Raw genomic sequence first — 24139 nt, forward strand, 5'->3', positions numbered from 1 at the left:
GGGGATCAAACCCGAGTCTCTTCCACGAGTTCTTTAACATTAGAGCCACCTGAGAGGCTACAGTCCATGGGGTCACAAAGAGTCGGACACGACTGAGGGACAATATTTCTTTCAGAATTCCTTATACTACCTTGAAACCCCGCCTGTCGCTAGCCCAGAGTTCTCCCGTTGTTTCATGTCGGTGTTTGATTTCCCACCCCCTCCTTCCCTCCAGGAGCCCGCAAGGCAGTGTGCCCGTTAAGATGTTCAGTAGACCCTTGGGGGTGAGGGAAAGGTTCTGTCATTTCATCTAGATGCATTTAGAGATGAGTACTCCTTTTGGGTATTCCATAAAATGGCACGTGCCCGCCATCCCACGTCTCTTCTGGTGAGGAACATACGCTTCCCCAAGTGTTGTCACACTCACTTCTCCAGGAGCCCCAGGAAGCGGGTGCTGTTATTGCCACTTTCCAGAGGAGGACACTGCGATCCAGAGAAACACGGGATCCTGCCTGGAGCTACAGTTAGACACGGGCAGAGCTGGGTCTGAGGATGCTGAGTTTTCCCAGGGATGAGGGAGAGAACCCCTCCCCTCTCTCTCAGACTCCCCCCCACCCCCGCCCCCGCCGCTCCTGAGGAAGCGAGAACTTGATCTGTGTGTATTGCGGTGAACAAAGGCTCACGGAAGCTCTTCCTAAACGGCTTTGCTGGAGGCACCAGTGTTTTTATCTACGGCCTCCCGTCTCCCTCGCCTCCTCTCTTTGAGGTTGTAAGGAATCAGAGAGCTGGAGCACCCCTCCTTCCAACACCTACCTGGATTCCCTTTGGCGGTGGTGAGGCTGGAGCCTGGGGTGAGCCACACCATGGCTTAGCTAGCTGCCTGCCTGGCTCTGCCTGCGGGGATGTGAGTTTACAGCACCCGGCTGCCTGGCCTGGATGACTGCTGCCTCTCTGGACACCTGCAAGGGCTCCTTTGCCCTCTGGCTTCTGGCTGGGCTTCAGGAATGGAGGCAGTGAGGCCGGGGAATCTATTACCCCAGCTTCCTCCCCGCAAGGTCACCATGGGCTGGCCATGTCCCTCTGCCCATGGTTACCCACTACCAGGCAGCCCTTCCCTCCACTGCAGCTCTCTCCGGGGCTCCCCACACTCGCCAGCCCTGGGTACTGCAGCACCCCTTATCAGCTTCCCTAAGCCTTGCCTATCCACCTTTGCAAACAAGCTCTTTATTAAACTCTCCTCATGTCATTTGGGGTGAGGCTGCCATCTCATTGCTCCCAAGACCCTGAACTAATCAAGTAGCAGCCACTTGAGAAACAGCTGAATCCCCAGCAGGAAGTGGCGGGAACCGAGAGAGACAGGCTGGTTGAGCAAAAGGGTGCTGCCGTCACCCCCTGGCCGTCATCTCTGAGAGGGTGGGACCCCCGGTGAGCTGGGAGTGGGAGTCCAGTCAACTCCACCTACACAGCAGACTACCTGAATGCCTGCTGCTTCTAAGCCTGGAGAAGACCACTTCGATGGGACCTGATCCACAAACAGGCATCACGCTGGGCAGCAAACAGTGATCTCCAAATATCTTGATCACACACCCCTGCGGGTAAAACATTTTTGAGGATGTGTCTGTATATCAGTCAGGGTCCCAGCAGGAGACAGATGTCCTATTTAACTTAGGGTAATTCAAGCAAGTTTATTTACATCCGTGTGTGCTAATTCACTTTAGTCATGTCTGACTCTTTGTGACCCCATGGACTGTATAGCCCGCCAGGCTCCTCTGTCCATGGGATTCTCCAGGCAAGAATACTGGACTGGGTTGCCATGCCCTTCGCCAGGCAATCTTCCCAACCCAGGGGTCGAAGGTACGTCTCTTATGTCTCCTGCATTGGCAGGCAGGTTCTTTACCGTTAGTGCCACCTGCGAAGCCCCAGAACTTCTTTATAAAGTTGTGGGTGTAGAGAAGCTACAAGGGATGGTACTGGGCTGTGACCATGCCTCGGTCCACAGTGGAGGGGAGAGAGTGAAGCACCCGGGTTTGGAGAGACACAGATACCTGGGGTGACCCTGCAGGGAGGGAGCCGTGGGAATAAAGCCCCTGACTGCACTTTCCTCTTCCCATTAAGTCTCCCATTAGGCAAATCCTCCCTGACACCCTAGGGCAGGGATTCTCAGGACCGGGTGAAGGTGGGCTGAGGGGACAAGCAGGAAATAGTAAGTTCATAACTCCAGCAAATGTAAGTTTATTTATTAATAAATTCTAAACACACACAACTGAGCTAATACCTTATGTACATTATAAAGTACATACAAGAGGGGAAATTGAAAAGAATAAGATGCAAGAGATAGAAGTAGAGCCCCAAAAGATTATTTCACACCCCCTTGGAGTGTAGGCTCCCTGCTGTGATGCAGCCTGTGTGGGGGACCAGTGACTCTGAAGGAACATTCTGGGGTGATGGAAATGTGTAAAAACTGATCAAGCTGGACACTTAGAGATGAGTGCATTTGCCTGCATGTCAGTCACACACACACACACACACGCACACACACACACACACACACACCTCTGGGCCCAGCGGGCTCCCAGTTTTCTCCAGTTTGCTCCGGAGTCTAGAGTGGCCTGTTGTTCCAGGGCCATTTCTCTCCCTTTCTGCTCCTCTCACTCATGTCCCCGGGGTCCCCACGCTGCTGAAGTGGCCTGGCCAGGGCACCTCCCTCTGGCGAAGGCCAACACCTTGTTCTCTTGGGTAATAATAGAGTCACGCTTACAGGGCTCTTGCTGGGAACTGGGAGCTGCTCCAGCCACTTAATATGCATTAACTCCTTTAATCCCCACAACAACCCTCAGAACACTGATACTATTTTTACCTTCTTTTTCCAAAGAAGAAGTGCCACAAGGAGCATGAAGAGGGGAAGCGATCCACCCGAGGCCACACGGCCAGGAAGAGGCAGAGTCAGGATGTGGCCCCAGGGTCTGAGCTCTGGCCCGAGGCTGTGGGGGCTTCTCTCAGATACTCCCTGGGGCCAGGAAGGAAGTGGGCCTGGCCTGTGCCCCTGAAGCGGTCTCTTTCTCTCTCTCACTGTCTCCACCTGCCTTCTCTCTTCCTCTCATGTGCTGGTGGTGGTTGACGGTGGTCTGTGGGAGGCTTGGCAGTGGGGTGCCACCTGAGAGCAAGTGGCCTGAGAAGCCGGAGTCAGGCCTGGGGCGGGGCCCTCTGCACGGCCACCCAGCGTGCGTGTCTGCCCCAGCCTCGCCCTCCAGCCTCCAGTCAGCGGGCCTCCTCTTCTCTGTCCCTGGCTGACTGGCTCCTCCCAACCTCTGCCCCCAGCCAATATCCCCTCTCCACCCTCTGCAATGCACTCCGGCCCCCAGCCTAGCTGGCCTTCCAGGCCCAGTTGAAATCTCACCCTCCCTCCAGAACAGCAGTCCCCAACATTTTTAGTACCAGGGACCAATTTTTGTGGAAGACAGTTTTCCCACAGAAAATTGGGTATGTGTGTGTATGTGTGATGGTTTGGGGATGATTTATTGTGTACTTTGTTTCTATGATTGTTATATCAGCTTCACCTCAGGTCATCAGGCACTAGATCCCAGAGTCAGGAGACCACTGCTCTAGGGAGTATCTCCCCACTGCCTCCCCAGCCCACCTTTTGAGTTTGAGAGCCAGGCTCCCCTTTTCCCGGAGAAGGCAATGGCACCCCACTCCAGTACTCTTGCCTGGAAAATCCCATGGCCAGAGGAGCCTGGTAGGCTGCAGTCCATGGGATCGCTGAGAGTTGGACACAACTGAGTGACTTCACTTTCCCTTTTCACTTTCACGCATTGGAGACGCAAATGGCAACCTACTCCAGTGTTCTTGCCTGGAGAATCCCAGGGATGGCGGAGCATGGTGGGCTGCCGTCTATGGGGTCGCACAGAGTCGGACACGGCTGAAGCGACTTGGCAGCAGCAGCAGCAGCAGCTCCCCTTTCCCCTGCCAGCTCAGGGAGGGTAGGAACCACGTCTGTCCTGCTGACTGTCACCAGCTGGACACCTTCCTCAGAGGTGCTTGGCACGGAGAGGCACCCGGGGATTGTTTGAACCAGTAAAGGAACAGAGGGATGCTCGTGAGTCCTGATGTTGTTCTGTGGGCCATCAGAGGTTTTTCAGCACGTGCATTTCAAGACCAGAATTCTCCAGGTGTCCCGGGGTATTTGGGGAGGGGAGGCATCATCCCCTCTTTCTGAAGTGTGTTTGCCAAGACCTGTGACAGTTGACAGGACCCCCTTCCCGATGGTCAGAAAGGAAACGGTGGGCCCAGGCTCCTTAGCCGTGCGAGCCTCGGGCAGCCAGACAGGCAGGGCTTCGGGGCGGGCCCCACTGGCTACGGGCACCGTCTGTGCCCACCCGCCAGAGGAGCCTGGCTGCGTGGGGCCTCGCGACAGCCTCGTGCCAGAAAGCCCTGAGCAACTGAACTCTGCTGCCTCACAAGAGAGGTCATTTCCCTCCCCGACTTCCAAGCCTTTACCGGAGCTGTTTCCTTGTCCCTTCACTCTGTTGGTATTGAAGTCTGGGCAGCCTGACAGCCCTGGCAGACAGCCCAGAGCCCAGCGCCCCAGGCAGACACTCTCTCTCTTTTTATTCAGCTTCAGCGGCCTTGCTGCGATTGGGTGGCATTTGTGAGCACAAAAGAGAGAACGCAGGCATTCAGGAGGCCCTTTCAGAAAAGGGCGCTGCAGGCCTCCTGGCTGGAGATTCTCCTGAGGTCCGGTTGGGTCTATTTTCAGCCGGCCAGGCACTTCTGTTTGCATCTGACCCTGGCCCCTGGGCCTCTGCATGCCTGAGTGGGTGGGGGGCGGAGGGGGCTGGCAGGGAGGTTTCTGCCAGGGTCTCCCGGCCTGGAGGACCGGATGCCGGCTGCCCAGAGCTGAGGGGATGATGGGGGTGGCATCCACAGAGATCAGTTCCCTACTGGCCTCCCTCGACCCACCGAGGGAGCAGAAGCAGCTACGGGGTTGCTACTGCCGTGTAGCTGCGAGTCAGCGATAAAGGGCCAACTCCCCTATTTGGTGCCTTCTGTGATTCGGGGCTCCTTTGTCACCCACATCATCATTCCTGGTACCCAGATCAAAGCTCCTGCTAGCTGTGCACCAAGCCCTGCTCTCGGCAGGAAAGAGCGAGCTGGAGCAAGTGAGGATGAAAGATGACGCTGAGGACGGAAAGGCGTTTTCGTTGACAACAGCCTACTGCTCCCTGCTGGCCCCTGCCCCCCAACCTTGCTTCTAGTCCTGGGAGCCATGGGGGGCTTTGAAAATCCCACCAAGAAATGGTGCCCCGGTTCCCGGCATGCCTTGTGGCCGTCTGTTGTTGATTTGAAATCTGTTCGCCCAGGAGTCCCAGTCCGGCTCAGCAGACAGCAGTATTTGCTTATTAATTTGTTTATTGATTTACTGGGCTGTATTTGGGGCTTCTCCCGGGAAGAACTCCAGACACACGGGCTGCCCAGCATCCAGCCATCAGTCAGGCTCAAGTTTGGGGTTTAAGATGCCGCAGGGCCTGGAGCCGGCGGGCGTCAGGCCAGCGCAATGTCCCGGAAGGGTTGAGGGCGTGGGCAGTGGGGTGCTGGAAGGCCGAGGCCAGTTGCTGAAGAGGTGGGCCGACCGCAGGGATGGAAGCACGCTGTGCTCGATGGGGACGGCGCCCCCTGGGGTTGTGCTGCGTGGCCTCTGCCCGTGGAGAGGTTATTACAGACTCATGGCCAAAGGGAAGGAAGCCCACATCTCCATCTCGGAAAAGGCCCTTCTCCAGCTGAGCAGCATTTAAGAGGCCTCCTTCCCGGAGGCAGGGGATGCAGGAGAACCAGTCCAAGGTCTTTGGTGCCCGAAGGCGCTCAGATTCATGTCTTAGGAAGGGTTTTCTGAACGTGCCCAGACTTAGTAAGGCAAGAGGTGTTTCTAGCAACAATTCGCTCAGCCTTTGCATAATAATACTACATTTTAAAAAACCTCTGAGGACGTCTGTGGCTTTGTCGCCTTTTCAAGGCATATGTTGACTACAGATTGTGGGAGCAGGATGGGAGGAGGAGGGGAGCTTCTGAGGGAAGAGGCAGCTGCGTCTGAACAGAATTCTGTCACGGAGAGAAAGATCTCTGACTGAGGACTTGGAAGAGCCAGGCGACTGTGGGTGTGGGCTTGGGCGTCATGCAGACCAGGGGCAGTTCTCGGCCCTGTCATTTATGAGCTGAGCAAAGCCAGGCAAGTTACTTAGCATTTCTGTGCCTTGTCTTATCTGTAAAATGATGGGAAGTGTGTCACTCATGGGATTGATGGGAGGGTAAAAATAAGATAACATACGTGCATGGGTCCTTAGTTGCTCAGTTGTGTCCGACTCTTTGCGACCCCATGGACTGCAGCCCTCCAGACTTCTCAGTCCCTGGACTTCTCCAGGCAAGAATACTGGAGTGGGTTGCCATTCCCTTCTCCAGGGGATCTTTCCAACCCAGGGACTGAACCTGGGTCTCCTGCTCTGCTGACAGATTCTTTACTGTGTGAGCCACCGGGAAAACCCCAAGATAACATGAGAAAAACAGTAATATGTGGATGATGGTTATCTCCTTATTATAGACACAGGATTAGAGACACAAGCTTCCTGACGGAAATCTTTCCCCTAAAATGAAAGGAGGACCCTGCCTGAATGAATCTGGGGTCCCCTTTTCAGATGTGCCTTTCTCTTTGGCTGCTCTGGACTTTCTCTCTGCTCCCTGGAGCCCCTTCAATTCTCTTTACCTCAGGACCAAGATCAAAATCTCCTGGTATTGTTAGGGGAACCATTATCCAAAACAGCCCACCCTGTCCAGGCACCACAGTAACCACCTGCATCAGTTAAGGAATGCAAAACTACCACCAACTGGAAGAATTCAAGGAAGGTTGAAAGGAGATAGGAGACATCCGTCCATATGTCCTACCAACCTCCCAGAGTCCTTCATTACCGGGATCCATCTTGGCTGAGTGATGGGCATACCACTAGGGAAGACCCTGGATCGGAATGATTGGCCAGAGACAACGTGGAAACTAACCCCATCACCAGAAAACCTGGGACTGTGAACTGTGGCAGAGCAGTTCTCCTGGGCTCCCTGACCCTCCTGCTCTCCTCCCGGGCGCTCCTTCCCAATAAAGTTTCTTGCTTTGTCAGCACTTATGTCTCCTTGGACAATTCATTTCCGAGTGTTAGACAAGAGCCCACTGCAACAGTATTGCTGTAAGCCAGCCAGGCACTAATATTGCCCGCAGACGATACCAAATAGGGGAGAGGGGGTCAGGGTAGGTAGATGGAAAGGGCTGAGAGTAGCTTCGGCAAAGCCATGCTGCTGAGAGTGCAGAGGGGCCCAGGGGAGCCCCAGGCTGAGGGGTCACTGCCCAGCCTCCAGTCCAAGCCCCGCCGTTCCCTGCTGTGAAGCCTGGGGCAAGAGGCTTAATCTCTCTGTGCCTGGCTTCTGCATCTGCAAAAAGAGATTATGAGAGTACTTGTCTCACATGTTGTTGTGAGGTTAAGCCACCCGGGTGGCGCTAGTGGTAAAGCCTGACAACGAAGAAGTCATGAGATGCAGCTTCGAACCCTGGGTCGGGAAGATGCCCTGGAGGAAGGCGTGGCAGCCCACTCCACCAGTATTCTTGCCTGGAGAGTTCCATAGACAGAGGAGCCTGGTGGGCTACAGTCCATGTGGTCGCAAAGAGTCAGACATGACTGAGCGACCGTATACGCATGCGTGCACGGTACACACTCGGCATCTGTGCCCGGCTTCCAAGTCTTGGTCCACATAAGGATGAAGACGTTCGTAACTCACCTTCCTTCCTTCGCCGTTCCTGCCCCAGCCCTGCGCACGCTGTGCCTAGACTGCACCAGATCACCCCTGTCGTTCAGCCACAGCCTCTGCCTTTGCACTTGCCCTGCCTCAGCCAGGAGCGCCCTTCCCCCCAGCCTTGGTTTGTCCAAGTCTTTCTCGCCACATTCACCAACCGCCCCCAACATCCCACCATCTTGAAAATCCCTCCCCATTCCCTGGATCTCAGTGTAGGTGTCACTCCCTCCAGGAAGCCTTCTTGGATCCCCTTCCCGCACACACCTCTCACAGCTGGGTCCTAGTCCTCCCTCCTCTGAGCCTTTTCCTACAGTATCTTGTGTAGAGCTATTACCGCCACACTTGGCAGAGTAGGTCTATTTCCTTCTGCGCTACACCCAGCTGACTGAGTTTCCAGTGATGGAGTCAGTATCAGTTAGGACTGAGATGGTCTGCAGGTGACAGCAAACTCCCAAATACTGGCCTAAGCATTAGAAGCTTTCGGAGTTCAGGGCTGATAGGATAGCTCTGCTCCGTATGGTCCTCTGGGACTCAGGCTTCCACTGTCCTGTGGCTCTATGATGGGGGGCTCTCATGACCAAGGTCACCTCACAGTCTAACATGGCTACCCCTATTCCAGCCATTACATCACTTTGCAGTCAACTGGAGGAAGAGTGAATATCAGCTATCTCTTGAGGAGAATTCCGGAAGCCATCATTTGACATTTCCCTTTACACTGTATATGTCAGAATTTAGTCACATGGCTGTCTAGCTGCAAGGGAGTCTGGGAAATGTAGTCTTTATTCTGTTTGACTCTGTGGCCAGTCAAAAGTTCCAGGACTAGGGAGGAAGGGAAGAATGGAAGGACAGTAAGTAGCGACCTCTGCCACAGGGCCCTGGCCTCCTTCATCCCTGTGTTGTGCTCCTGCCGGTGCTCATTGAGCGCTCAGTGTATGTGGACAGACTTGGGTAGACGGTCACATTGTGTTTGCCTCTCCTGTCAGGGTGGATGTGTGGCAGCCTCTGATTGGCCCATGTGTTGTTCCCCCACCCCCCCTTCACTCATTCACACACACTTGTTGATGCCTCCTACGTGCTGGATGTTATCCTAGGTGCCAGGCTAAAGCAGTGAATAAAAGACACAGAAGTCTGTACCTTTCGGAGCTTACATCCCAGTGGCATCCGTAGTGATACAAAGCATGGTGTTTAATGCTTTCTGAAGATTGACTCACTGGAAAGGGCACTCATGTTAGTCATCTCTATTTTACAGAAGGGGAAACTGAGGCATTGGAAGGTTACATGACTCGTAGAGGTCATACGGTAGAAGAGACAGAGCTGAGGTCTAAACCCAGGCAGTCTGGCTTCAGAGCCTGTCCCCTCAGCCTCTACTGGATGTGGTCTCCCAGCGTTTCCTACACGATGCTGCTCTCCCTGCTCATGCTGAGCTGTGGCCTGCTTTCTGCGCTGAACTTTGCCACAGGTATCTTCCCGTAATTTTTGTAATCACCATTCATGGTGGCCACACGGGGGAGGGCGGGGCAGAACAGCTGTGGTCTATATGTGTGGAGGGGAAGGGGGCTGTGGTCCCTGTGAGGGAGGGCTTAATGGGAGAGGAGGATTTGAGCTGAACCTCAAGAAGTAGTAAAAATTAAACTCATACACAAGAGATGGAGAAGGGGCAGGAGGGGAGGGGTACCAGCTTGAGGCACAGAGGCTGGACTGAGGTGGCACATGCCAGGTGTGCCATGAAGCCTGGCATAACTAGGCTTATTGGATGGGGGTAAGCAATGGTGCTGGAGAAGCCTGACGATGGAGAGACGTGGACAAGCAGCAGAGGTATTTGAACTTTATTTTGTAAGCCAGGGAAGACAGCTCTTCAGCACGAGTGCCTCCAACCTCCTGCCTCCATTCACAGCAGACATCACGAGTCAATCACTGCATTCTCCCTGCTGAATCTGACAGCAGCCTTAGAGTCCTTTTCAATCCAAAGCTTCAGGCAGTCCCTGACTACTTAGTTGCTGTGGGTAAATGGGAACCACTGCATGTTCTTGAGCAGGAGAATGAGTGTTATATTTTTTTAGTCCTGGAGCCTGTGGGGGCCGCTTGCCCTGATCCCAAGCAGCCCTGAGTCACAGCTATGGTGGGATCAGGGCCTGGGAAGACCATGGGACAGTGGGGCTGCTGCCTTCACCCCTGTAGACCCACCTAGCCTAGCTTGCACCCCTGGGGAGAGGACCCAGCTTTTCTCATCACGGAAACTGAGCAGAGAGAGAAGCCGTCACACCACTCAGGCGAGATAGAATTCTGAATGCGGCCCTGGTTGGCTGCCCCCACCCCGCTAAGAAAGAGCGGAGGCCAGGTCAGGGCTGGATGGGTGCCACAGCAACCCAGATTCTAATTTCGTGAGTTTAAAGGCACCTTTAAAATGCATAGAGAGGTGAACAAAACTCATCTGTCATGGCTTTCAGAGTGAGAGGGATCCATCCATCCACTACAAATATATATATGTGTGTATGTGTGTATATATATATATTTTTTTTTTCTTTCCCAAAAGTAAGTATCAATTCTCGGTGATTGTAAACAGGTCATAAGAATGCTCTCAGGCATCCCACCCTCTGATTTCAACCATGCAGATGTGACTCTGAGATGACATTCCTCCTGTGGTTCTTGTTTGTCATTGCTGGTGTCTGTGTGTGTGTGTGTGTGTGTGGTGTAGTAGGTTGGTGAGAAGCACAAGATCTAGAAAGGTGGCCATAAGAGGGAATCAGCTCTGTCTGCCCAGAGCTACTGTGGGCGCTGAATGCAGGTGTTTGTTGTGGGTCTTGCCAGCCGATGGATGGAAAAGAGCTCCATCATGCCTGCAGTGGGCAGTGGAAGGTCTCCCGCTTTGCATGCTCCCAGGCCCCCACCCCACCTCCAGGCTGCAAGTTTATCCCTGGCTGGGGAGGCTTGTTGATAACCCAACTCCCTGGCGAGCACCAAGTCCGTGAGCAGCTGAGAGATATGTTTATTTCCTTTTAATGTTGTTCAGAGTTCAATTTACCCAGTGGCACACTAGTAAATAAATAAGAAAACCAAATCTTTGACAGGGGAAAATATGGAGTTTTCCTCCTACATTCCTGAGTAATATCTCAAAACTTTTGTGACTCACGAGGGCCTGCAGTGTTTGGCTAAAAGGGATGAAAAAAAAGAAGAAAACGAGAACCATCTTGTTTCTTATGTATTTGTCAACAGCTTTACAACAAGTGGAGAATATTCCATATAATGTGGCCCCATGCACCCTCTGAGCTGACGTCAGGTTTCCTGGGTTCTGTGGCTGTGTCTGAAGCTAAGGAAGTGTAACCTGTATAATTGCATCTCTGTAAGGGGGGCCGTTTTCTACTGCCCGGAACACATTTCCCACCAAAATCTCCTGACACTCATCTCTCAGGCCTCCAAAATCTGGCTGTTGAGGGTGGGGAGTTATTGCACAAAAATCATTCAAAGGCTCCAGTTTAGAACACAGAGGCAGTGAGAAAAGAAAAGAAAAAAAAAAAAAAATGGCAAATGAGGGAGAAGCCATTACAGATGAATGAAGCAGTAGGAGGTGAGACCAGGGAGGTGAGAATGACAACTCTGCATTCTGTTACATGTTTACCTGGAAGACTTTGAGACCCTGCGTGCCAGGCATTGGGCAAGGCACGAGGCGAGGAGGTGACAGAAACAACAAACAATGCACTCACGGCAATGGTAATGGTAACAGGGCTATTTCCTGAGTGTTTACTGAGTACTGTGCTGAGCATATTATCTCAGGGTTGAGTGGCCAACCCAAGCTCCTTGTTCTTGGGGAGTTTACAATCTCCTAGGGGTAGGGGGAGTGGGGAGTGGGGTCAGCTGACTGCTGAAAATCCAGGGAGAACCCTGGTCTTGAAGGATAGTTGGGAAAACCCCCAACTGAGGAATTTTTTGTAAATTTTGAAATTTGGGGTTCTGATTGACGTTAGAAGCCTTAGCCCTATCCATTTGAGGGACTAAGGGCTGAGGTTACCAGGAACCTGGCAATTTAAGTTTCCATGGGAGAGCTTGCCAAATTTAGCACAGATGGGATAGGCAAAGGGGTGAGGGAGGTGGGGGCTGGTGAGGGAGAGAAGGGGACGTTCAGGGCACAGAGAAAGGCAGGGGGCAGAATTACTGGGGTGTGAGGTGAATAAGGCTGCAACAAGCAGATGAAGGCTGAGGGACTTGGAATTCCCCAACCCAGGGCACTGAGTTGAGAAGGAGGGAGATGAGGGCTGTTGGTTGGCTGGCTGGGGGCTGGGATGAGTGGTAACAGGTCTTCTGCATCCTGAAAGGAATCAATGGAGGCAACTGAGAGTGAAATTGCTCCTTCAGTTTCAGGACAAAGTTTGAAGACGTGCCTCCCAAGGAGGGAGAGGGGAAAGAGGGGCTGTGAGTGGAATCCAGCGGGGCAATGAATGGAGGGAGATGGTGGGGAAATGGCTGTCCTCAGTGGGTTCCCCTGTCTCGGGCATGGCCAGAAGATAAACACTGAACGGGAGATGCTGGGAGCTGTCCAGGCCTCCAGTTCTGAAATGGATTCCGGGAACTAGCATTTTTTTGGTCACAGGAGCTGACAGCCTCCTATCCAGTGGGTTCTCAAAGTGCAGTCCCTAGACCAGGAGCACCAGTACCCCTGGCAAGTAGCTAGCAGTGCACATTCCCAGGCCCCACCCCAGAGTTAACGCATCAGCATCAGTGGTGGGAGGGTGCGTCAGTAGCGATCTGTTTTAAACAAGGGCTCAGTGGTTTCTGATGCCACTCAACTTGGAGAACCACTGCTCTAACAAACAGCTTTTCCTGCTCCCAACCCCAGACCCCCAGTCCATACCTCTAGGGACAAATCCTGTACGCAGCTCTACCGTGCCACTTGCCACCCTGCCTTTAAAGCACATCTGTGTTCGTTTTGTCTCCAGCTGAACTCCACGAGGGGAGGGTAACGGCCTGCTCAACTCCGAACCACCAGCGCCTGGCACAGACTGGCACGCAGTAGGTGTGCAGTGAATGTTGTCAATGAATTGATAGAAGGATGGATGGATGAATTCTAGAAAGGCAGCTAACATGACCTTTTAAAATCTAAATAAGGTTGTGGGGACTTCCCTCGTGGTCCAGTGGTTAAGATTCTGCACTCCCACTGCAGGGGCCATGGGTCGGTCCCTGGTTGGGGAACTGAGATTTCACATGCTGCATGCTGCAGCCAGACAAAAAAATATATATAAATAAGTTTGTGTCACTTTCTTGCTTAAAATCTTCCAGGGGCTGCCAGTGCATTTAGAATGAAATCTAACTTCTTTCCCTGGCCCACAAGGCCTATTGGTCTGGACCTGTAGCCTTGCCTCTCGGATTTATCCTGCCATCCCTCTCAGCCACTATCGCATTCTTCCAAGTACCCCAAGCTCATTCCTGTCTCAAGGACTTTTCAAGGCTGTGACCTTGACCTGGAGTGCTGGTGCCCAGATGGCCACGCAATGGGCTTTCTCTCATTTCTCAAGCTTGGCTCAGATGATGCCTTCTCAGAGAGGCCTTCCCTGATCAGTCTTCTAAAGCATCACCTCCCTCTTCATTCCTTTATCTTGTTGGTTGGTTGTTTTAGTGGTTAGTTTTCCTCCTTATAACACTAGCACAGATTTCAAAGGTGTATGGGGAAGGATTCGTCTCTATCGTTTCCAAATATCCCTCCATATAAAAGAGGATCATTCTTTATATAGACAATTGACAGTGCCTCAATTTCAAAAACTTTCTATATTTATTTAGATTTACATTAAAATCACTGTGTGTACTTAGCAAACCCAGCTTCAAGGCCAATTTCCTTCTAATTATCTTGCTGCCTCTAAATCCCTTAGATGGGGTTTCTGAAACAGCCATGGACCAAGCCCTTTTAATCCCACCATGGTAAGAGTTATGGACTTAGGGTAAAATGAGCCCTGTAACTTGAGGTGTTCCATTGAGCTAGAAGAAAAGTGGGTCACCCAAAGAAGACACGGAGACTGTGGGTGAAAACTTCAGCACATTCAGAGAAATGAGGGAAGGATGCATTCTTTGGGACTGGGGTACAAGTTTTGCTATGGTTAGTCAGAGAAGGCTTCTTGCGTAACTGAGCATCTGGGTTGCATGCGGAAGATTTTAAAGGGATAAAGACGACTAAGATAACCATGATAATATTCTATTTAATGCTTGACTCCATGCCAAGCACTGTTCTAAACACCCATATTCACTTACTCTTTACAAGAACCCTATGAGGAGGGTGCTATTTTTACTCCCTCCCATTTTACAGATGTGGAAACTAGGTACAGAAAGGTGATGTCATCTCTCCAAGGTACCCAGCTAATTAAGAGGTCGATCAAGAAAATCCAATTTGCGTCTCAGCCATCACACTCTCCTGCCTCTCCATTAAAGACGTCAGCAGCCCTTCAGGTTTCTGTACAGCTTCTCAAGCCTTTCCTCATACTTCAGCTGATTCTGAGCACCTATGAGGTAGCCAGGGCAGGCGTTTCATCTCCAGTTTTGAGGTGAGGGTGCTGAAGTCGGTGAGGTTAAGCAAACCACCCCAGGCCCCACCAAAAAGAAGAGGCAGGATCGGAACCATAGCCAGCAAGCCCAGCCCGGGAAAGAGAGGGCATTTGGGAAATGACATTGAGAGCCAGCCGGCAGGGAACGGTCTTGCTTCTTTCCCCAGCCCACCCTCTTCCAGCCATAAGATATATATAGCGCCAACGGAGAAATGAATCGTGTGTTTGCAGCCCCTTCTGCAGATCCATCACGGAGCAGCGTTTGGTGCAGATTTTGCAAACAGCTTGAGATTACTGAATTAATTAGAATGAAATTAATCAAAACACCCACCACAAAGGAACCTGAGCGTGTGAAGTGTGACTTGGGTGAGAGAGGAGGCGCAGTGGAGAGATGGCGCCAGGGGCTGGACTGGCTGTCCGCCCAGAGCCCACCGGGGCGGGCAAGGAGCCGCCGGGCGGGGTGCTGACTCCTGCTGGCAGTCCACCGGGCCCCCCAGCCCCCACTTTTGCACTCTGGGTCTCGAAAAGGAGAAGACTCTGCCCCTTCTGTCCGGGCTGTTCAGTCTGTAGGGACGGAAGCTTGGATCCTGTCGGAATGTTCGAGGTGACAAATGAGAAGGAGGTGAGCAGACAGGGATAAAGCCACTGATCACAGGTCAGAACACCTGGGGTCTCTGAGCATTATTATCCCAGTTTACCAGGATGGATGGTTTCGATTTTACTCACCTCTTTCAGCCCTTGCTGTTCGGTCGCTCAGTCATGACCGACTCTTTGTGACCCCATGGACTGCAGCATTCCAGGCTTCCCTGTCTTCCACTATTTCTTGGAGTTTGCTCAAACTCAGGTCCATTGAGTCAGTGACGCCATCCAAGCATCTCATCCTCTGTTGTCCCCTTCTCCTCCTGCTTTCAATCTTTCCCAGCATCAGGGTCTTTTCCAATGAGTCGGCTCTTCGCATCAGGTACCCAAAGTACTGGTGCTTTAACTCTTGTAAGTTGTATAAAATCGATGAGAGGTTTAGAGCTTTCACGCTCATCCAGACTGAGTTTAAAGCTCAACTCTCCCACCTGCTAGCTGTGACCTCAAGCACTCACTGGCTGCATTATCTCACTGAGCCTTAGTTTCCCCATCTGCCAAATGGGGATAAAAAATAGTGCCTCCCTTATGGGGCCCATTATACAATAAATACTACGTAAGTGCAAGCAATTCTTAGATCTAACCACTCAAGAGGCCCTGTCCACCTTCCTTCAACTTGGCTTCATATTTCCTCTATCTTCCTGCTGCCATTGTCTCAGCCAGGCCTTCATCACTCCATTCATTCATTCATTCCATAAGCATTTGTGGAGCTCCCACTATGTGCCTGGCACTGGACCAGAGCCAGCCATTGCCTTGGGGTGTTTCTCATCTAGCAAAGTGGGTATTGATGCATCTGGCCAAATTGCCCGGGGATCAGGGAATGCTTCACAGAGACCTTTCAAGCCTAGGAAAGGCATTCCAGCCAGAGGAACAGCACGTGCCAAGCATTGCCACCAGGCTGTGTCCTAAAACACAAATTTGATAGAAGTCATGTCCTTGTTCATAACCTATAGTCAGCCCTATTCACTCACTGCAGTTCATGCCCTAGCGCGTGTAAAGCCCTCTGCTTGGGTTTCATGCTTCTTGCAAATCTGCTTCCACTTACCCTCAAGCTTCTTGACTCCTAGCACCCCGCTTCAGCTGGGGACTGTAAGATGAAAGGGTTATTGTGGAACCTATGGTTATGTGTATGCAGCAGGTGCTTAATAAATGAGCCCACTTCTCCTCCCCCCGCCACACTAAGTTGCTTGGTCAGCTTCTCTTTAACTGTGCGCAGGAGGCAGCACCATGCAGCGTTCAGAGTGCCGAGCCCCAGTCTGAGGGTCAGCAGAGCAATTTCTAGTCCTGGCCTTTTTTTAAATTTATTTTTCACACCTCGCAGCATGTGGGATCTTAGCAGGGATCCTGTGCCTCTCTGCAGTGGAAGCATAGAATCTTAACCATTGGACTGCCAGGGAAGTCCCTGAAAAACAGTTTTGCAATCCTTTCTGGCTCTGACCTTTTCTCTGGCTACTGAAGAATATGTCTCACACCTCAAGGGGACTTGGCTCATGCCCCGCCCTCACAGTGCCTCCGCCTCCTATGTGGCGGCATTAGTGGCAAAGAATCTGTCTGCGAAAGCAGGAGATGCAAGAGATGTGGATTTGATCCCTGGGTCAGGAAGATTCCCCTGGAGAAGGAAATGGTAACCCACTTCTGTATTCTTTCCTGGGAAATCTCATGGACAGAGGAGCCTGGTGGGCTACAGTCCATGGGGTCACAAAGAGTTGGACACGACTGAGCACCGCAGTGCCTAGAAAAGTTGGTGTCATGTGATAGGCACTAAACAGGAAGTCTCTAAGAGCCTCCTGGGAGCAGCTACAGCCCAGACTTTGGAGGCGCACTGAGAAATTTCTAATCTGACTCTGCCACTTACTGGCTGTGTGATACTGGGAAAGCTTCTCCGTCTCTCTGAGCTCCAACACTTGGCTCATCTGAATGAATGGTGGCTATAAGAGTAACCACCTCATACTGTTACTGGGAGGATTAAATAAGATAACAAATGTAAATAAGATAACAAATTAGCCCAGAGCCTGGCAGGTAATATTGTTCAAAGTTTTGGGGGTTTTTGGGGGGGGTGGGGCGTCATCTTGGGCAAAACTGAATCTCTCAATTTTCTCATCAGACAAGGATAATGATGCCACCCTCCCCAAGCTGTCATGAGGGCCAAGCCAGCAATGTCTGTACACACTTGGCATGGTTAGCCCTCTGCAGGGCACACAGTGGTGGGAGGTTAAGTGATTGGAGGTCAGTTAGGCAGCATCTTTCAAAATTACAAGTTTATATATGTACCTCTCATCCCAGCAATCCCATATCTAGCTATTTTTCCTATAGATATACTTTCAAGTGTGCAATTAAACACAGGTACAAGGTTTGTATTAGCAAATGATCAGGGATAACTCAAAATAACCATCCAGTGGGGACTGGTTAAATCAGTCATGGGACATACATGCTTATGGAATACTAGACAACTGTAAAAAGGAATGAGAAAGTTCTTTACATACCCTTATAGAAGAATCTCCAAGATAAATTGTTTTGGAGAAAAAAGAACAGTGTGCTGTTAACGCCTACATATGTGTGTTTGTCTATCCATAGAACATCTCTGGAAGGATCCACAGTAAATCAGCAACAGTGGCTGTTGTCTCCAGGGAGGGAAAGAAGAGTGCAGAGAAGGAAGGAAGGCTTTCGTGAATGTGGAACCAGATGCCTATAAAAGCTATTGGTAAGTATAAACCCTGACTCAGGACAGCAGGGACCATAATGAGCCCAAGTGTGAAGTGAGGTCCTCTGCTGGGGGTGACTGTGAGGCTTGGCCCCCTCTGTCTCAGGCATATGGCCCATTGCTCTTGCTGGCAGTGCACACTTCCAGAGGCCAAGACAGGGGGCTTGGTTGGAGGCCTAGAAGGACGGTGCCCCCTCAGGACTGGCAATGTTTGAGTACACCCCTGGCACCTTGGGAGGCCACTTTCCCCCAAGGGTCCCCGCATGATTGCACTTAAACTGAGGCTGTGGTACCAAGAGCCTGATTGCTCTGCCCAGGACTGCACCACCCCAGGGCTCTGTGGGCGTCCGTGTGATTGGAAAAGAGTCCTTGGGTGGCCTCTCAGGCCTGCCAGGGAGGCAGTTTCACAGATGGCCTGGTTCTGCACCCCTTTTCCCTTCCTGGAGTGAAGGAGCTGCCGCTCTGGCTCTGAAGGAATGAGGTGTCCCCCGTGAAACAGGATTCAGCCTCTCAGAGAGAGAGGAGGGTGGCGGGTGGAGACGTACAGCCAGTGGAGTCAACTTGGGTTGAACACCTGGGTTCAAATCCCAGTTGGGGCCTGTGCCTACTGTGTGATCTTGGGCAGGGCACTGAGCCTCCGTGGGCCTCAGTTTCCATATCTGTGACATGGAGTGACCACACCCACTTCACAAGGTTATTGCAATGAGCGAAGGTCCTGTCTTTGAGGTGCACTAGCCCAGAGTAACAACTGAGGCCAGGATTTGAGTGCAGAGTTGTTTATTTGGTGGGTGACCTTGAGACGCCCTGGACAAGGGAGACAGGGAAGGCGGAAATCCAATAAAGGGTGTGTTGAAGAGCAGTTACCGCCCAGGGTCTTGGGTGCAGTCCTGCTGGACTCTCTGGGAGACTGTGTAGAATAAGCCTCGGTTATCTCAACGAGGGACAAACTCGCTGGGGTATGTATACGCAAACGCCTTAAGATCACCGGTTAAAGGTTTCTCTGGGCACTTAAACTGCTTGTACTTCTAGCCTGCCTGGGGCTCAGGACAAGCAGACTGGGAGGGGGTGAGTGGGTGGAGAAAGCTGTCAGGCAGAGAGACACAGGTGCTTGGAGCTGGAGCAAGTCCAAGCGCTACACACGGGACCAGTGAGTGTTGACGGCATGTGGCAGGGGCACCAATCTCTCTGTCACAAGGGGTTTAGCATGCGCTTGGCACTGTTTTAAGCATTCTGCAAATATGAACTCATTTAATGCTTACTACAACCCAGTGGAGCCTGGTGTGCTGCAGTCCATGGGGGTCGCAAAGACTCAGACACAACTTAGCGACTGAACAACAACAATTCAGTGAAGTCGATGAAAACACCACGGCTCAGAAAGGTTGCGTAACTTGCTCAAGTTCCCCCAGCCAGAAGGGGAGCCAAGATTTAAACTGGAGAAATCTGACTTATTAGGTCTAAAGGGACCTTGGGCTGCCTTGGTGGCTCAGATGGTAAAGAATCCGCCTGCAATGCGGGAGACCTGGATTCGATCCCTGGGTTGGGAAGATCCCCAGGAAGAGGGCATGGCAACCCACTCTGGTACTCTTGCCTGGAGAATCCCCATGGACAGAGGAGCCTGGTGGGCTGCAGTCCATGGGGTCACAAAGAATCGGACATGACTGACAATTAAGCACATACAGCATTTAAAGGGACCTTAGAGAACACTTAGGTCAACCCTTTCCATTTTATGAATGAGAAAGCCAGAGGGGAGAAGCAGTTTGTCCACAGTCACACAGTCACCAGAACAGAAACTTGAACCCACCTCACCCCATGCCCACCCCGGCCTCTGCCAACCACCACCTTCTTAACCTTAGCTCTTTCTCCTCTGGGCTATGAGTCTCGGGTGGGGCCAGCGGCAGGTGAGAGGGGTGGTGGAAGCTGGCCTTCTGCAGAATACTGGGTGCTGCAGTGCGGAAGCCAGGGGGCCATTAATCGGCTGGTAAGGCGGGCATGGCAAAATCAGATTAGATCTTTAGGATGCATGCTTGGAATCTCAAAATCAGCAAAGGAATCAGAACCCAGAGGAGGCGTGTGTCGCTTGTCCCTGCTTTTTAACCCCAGGCTGGCATCAAAGAGGAAAAGATGAGCTGGGCTCACTAGGGTGTGAAATTTCTTTTTTGTCTCCTGAGGTGGGGAGGGAGAGACGAGAAATTGCGATGAGCCCCGTGTGTAATTAAAGGCTCCAGAATTTCTTGAGGATTATGTTGCTCAAAGAGACAGAGCAGGGTATTGCTGGGCCCTGGCTGATGTGCCTTTAGACAGACTAAGAGAGGTAAGGGAGCGTGGTGGGGTGTGTGTGTGTGTGTGTGTGCACACGCGCGCGCACGCACACGCTTGTGCGTGCTTGGACTGAGAGGAAATCATAACCGACAAGTAAATTAACCCTTACAGCTTCACACTTTTCAGAGAAGTAAGAACAAGGACGAGCCATCTTTGCCTGGAGACAGCCTTCTAGAATCTTCAACCTTGAGTTGCCAAACTGTCAGTGGGCTGCCATAGACACGACTGGCACATGAAGGGTTACTATTTCCCAGTTTGCTGAGGACTGTCCTAATTTGGGGCTTCCCTGGGGGCTCAGACAGTAAACAATCTGCCTGCAACGCAGGAGACCTGTGTTCGATCCCTGGGCTGGGAAGATCCCCTGGAGAAGGGAATGGCTACCCACTCCAGTATTCTTGCCTGGAGAATTCCATGGGCCAAATCCTGGGAACCGTCTCAGTTCCGGACAGATCACAATGGTTGGTCACCCCAGGCATGGCCCTTCTATTCCCACCCCTGGTAAGGCCTGATCAAGAGAAGCTATCTCCATCAGAAGACTGGGCCTGTGGGGCCTGGAGGAGGGCAGGGTCATGGACAAGTGCAGGCCACCCAGCCAGATCCACTTCTGTCCAAATCTGCTTCCAACTCCTATCTTTGGAATCAAAGACTGCTCCCTCAAATCAGGTCACACTCCTCTCAGGGGCCCTTCCTGCTCTGGGAAGGGGATCCCTGATTCTCTTGTGGGCTGTTGAGCCTGGCTGGCCAGGCTGCGTGCCTGGGAACAAGCCTGGTAAAGCGAAATGTAGGATAGGCCCTGAGGCCAAGCTGTGAGCACAGTGCAACCTGGGCAAGTGCCTTTCCCTCCCTGGGTTCTGTTTCAAATGAAGAAGCTAGACTGGAGGTCTCTTTTTATTTTTCTTTTCTTTTTTTTTTTTTTGAAAAAGATTTATATTGAAATTGTGAAAGTAATGCAATCATTTTTGAAAAAAATCGAACAGAACAAAAATTTCAAAGTGAGAGGTTAAAGTCCTTTTCTCCTCCTTATCCCATGGGACAGCCATTAACAGTCTCTTTTTCTTCTCAGACATTTTCCCTGCATAGGCAAGCCTGTGAGTATATATAGCCTTTATTTAAAATGTAACACAAATGAGATATTTCGCTATATGCTATTCTGCAACTTGCTTTTTCTATTGAACAATATATCCTGGGCATCTTTCCTCACACACAAATCTCCTTTCTTGCTGGGCTGTAGAACGTTCTGCTGTCAGAATGCCCCATGGCTTGTTTAATCAGAACCGCTGGTTTCTAGGGCCTTCCTGGCTCCCAAGTTCACAGCCCAGGCAAGAGAAACAACCAGGGGGGCGGGATGGGGTTGGGGACGATCAGTAGAGTGTCAGTTCCAGAAAGCTTGCCATCTGTCACATCTCTTCACTGGGAGATGAAAATGATTCGGAGAGGGGTGAGGAGGAGACAGAACTCCTGGGTGCGAGAGTAAAGCGTGGGGGTGGAGAGCTCCTGAAAACAGAAAACAGCCCCTCCGACACGGAGTTGGGGCCACAGACACAAGGCTCTCGGCTAATGCAATGTGACAGAGCTGCAGGGCCCAATAAGTTTTTCCATTTCTTTGTCTTTCCTGAGAGAAGCTCATGATTATCACCTTCGAGGTCACTGGGAGCTGAGCTCAGAGGGACAGCACAGCTCCGCGCCTTCCAACTGGCTCCCATCAAGAAGTTAGAAGGGAGCCTGCAAATGCGTTTCCTGTTATCATCTCTCTAGCCCAGAAAGACTTTCCCTGAAGGGGCTGGGGGAGGGCAGGCGGGAGGCAGGCCCCTCGGTAGGACCTGGGCAGGAATATTAATGCCGGAACGACTCCCTAACCCAGCCGGGAGGCCGACGGCGGCCCAGTCCTGGGAGGGTCTGGTTGCTGCGCAGCCCACGGGAGGGACAGATCCGATGGCTCGCGGCAGGGGCACCCCGAGTCTAATGAAAAACCATCTCCTTGTTTTGGGCTGGACACGCTCAACACACTGCCCGGGCCTTGCTTGACCACCCAGGAGAGGATGGGCTCAGGGCACGAACACCCAGCCGGCCCTCCTAAGCGCCATCGGCGACATCGCTTTATTCCTGGCGGGTGCATCCGTCTCGCTGGGTCTAGATAGATAATACAATCTCTCTGCCCACACCCCATTTGCTAGGAGACAGCCTGGGCTTCTGAATTTTTTATGGCCTCACTTAGCTTGGAGGAAATCCAGAGGTCAAAGCCGGAGCAGACGCTCCAGTCACCTTGGCCGTCCGGGCGCGCAGCCTTCCCGAAACGGGCTCACCCACGGGGCCCTAAATTACGGCGATTACACTGCAATTCGCGGCGCGATATTACTTTGATACACTACTGCTGCAGCCGGCGCTGGGAGGCGTGCATTATTTACCAGGGAGGCTGCCCGCGCCGCGCACCAGAGCCGCCAGCGCTCCGCGGGGTCTTTCCCGTCCCCGCAGCCCCGCCCCCGCCCGCCCGGTGCGGGGTCCGGGGTGGGGAGCGGAGCGGAGCAGCCACCCTGGCTCCGCGTGACCCTTTCCTGACCGCATACAGGCCGGGAGAGGGACCAGCGGCAGCTGGCGATGAGGTTGGGGGCGGGTGGGTGGGAAGAAGTGCCGAGCCTGCGGCTTCTCGAGCTCCGAAAGAAACCTTTGGTCCCTCTTAGCCGTCCTAGGAGAGCCCTTCGCCCGAGCGTCCAGGGAACCCCCGCGGAGGACTCGTCTAGAGCGCGCAGCTGGCTCCCCGAGGCTGGCTGACTGCAGCCGCCCCATTAACCGTCCTCGGCCAGACTCAGCGATCCGGCTGTGCCCGCCAGTGTCGGGGACTCAAGGACAGCAGGCTTCGCCCCTTCCTAGGTCCCTGGAAGCTGAGTCGGCTGCAGCCCAGGCCGTTTTCATCTTCGCTGAGCGCCGCGGTTGGGGTGGGGAGGGACCGGGTTGGGCAGGCGGCCTCCTTCCGGCTCCCCCCATTATGGCTAGGCATCAGAATCTAGATTGCAGGTTTCTTCTGCTTGTATCCAAAGCAGTCCTTAAGGGAGATGGATTTCTGATTGAAATCCAGTCAATTGGCGCCGAGGCTGGCCGGGGGCAGCGTGGGCGCTCTTCTGGGGAAATTGCCCTGGGTCGGGGGTGTGCTTGTTGGCGGGGAGGAGACAGGAGCCGGGAGCCCTGCTCACAGCCCTGCTCACAGCCCTGCTCTGGAGCCTGTGAACAAGCTCCGGTTGGTTGGTATCTGGGCAAGTCCCCTACAGAGAATCTGCGCTGCCTTTCCAGCTCCTTGGGATTGATGGAGCCGGAAGTCTTCCGTGGGAACCCCCAGAGGTCAGTGCATCTGGTCTCTGGCACCCAGTGTTTGGTTAATGAACCCGTGGAGGGGACCAGAGTCGGTGAGCTGGAGGTGTCTGTTCTGTGGGGTGAAGGAGGATAGTCTGCAGTGTGTCCTGGTGGTTGATCTGTCCAGCTGTGGATCAGTGTTAACATCCTAGTTCCTGCTGTCTAGGATATAGGAGAGTTAATTGTTACCTGTAGGACATGCCCGGTTTAGCAGGTACCTGGTGGAGGATGGGGAGCTGCCCCTTGCCCTGTAAAGCGTGCCCGGGGTCCTTGTTATCTGCTTCCCCTCCTGGATGGTGACCCCCACCTCCACCCTGGCCTTCCTTTCCCATCAGGGAGCCCTGGGACGGCGTCTCTGACCCCCCACATCTCTCCCCAGCATCCAGAAAGTCCTTAATGTCCATGCTTTAGACTCTAGGTTAAACCTCTTCCTCTTACAGAGCCTGACTTAAAATGCAGATTCTCCTGGGTGGGGGAATATACTTTGAATCTCCACTGCCTTCCAGTGGAGGAGCTCACCAGCCCTTCAGGAGCAGCTGGAGGAACTGGGTGTGGCGGGGCTCCTGGGAGGAAGCCGGCAGGCTCGGGCAGGTGAAGGGCGACAGGTGCCCGTACTCCACAGTTGCTTGGGAGAGACCGTGGCTATGGGAGGAAATGTGAAGAGTAGCAGTAGAGTATAGTACTACTCTGCCGGAGTAGATCCCAGAAATGTCAGGAGCTCATTCTGCCTGTTCTTCCCGGGCCAGCAGAGAACGTATAATACATACTGTCTCTGTCCACTTTGGGACCTGTCTGAGATGAACGTATT

This window comes from Cervus canadensis, chromosome 28 (genome assembly GCF_019320065.1).
Source record: "Cervus canadensis isolate Bull #8, Minnesota chromosome 28, ASM1932006v1, whole genome shotgun sequence".
NCBI lineage: Eukaryota > Metazoa > Chordata > Mammalia > Artiodactyla > Cervidae > Cervus > Cervus canadensis.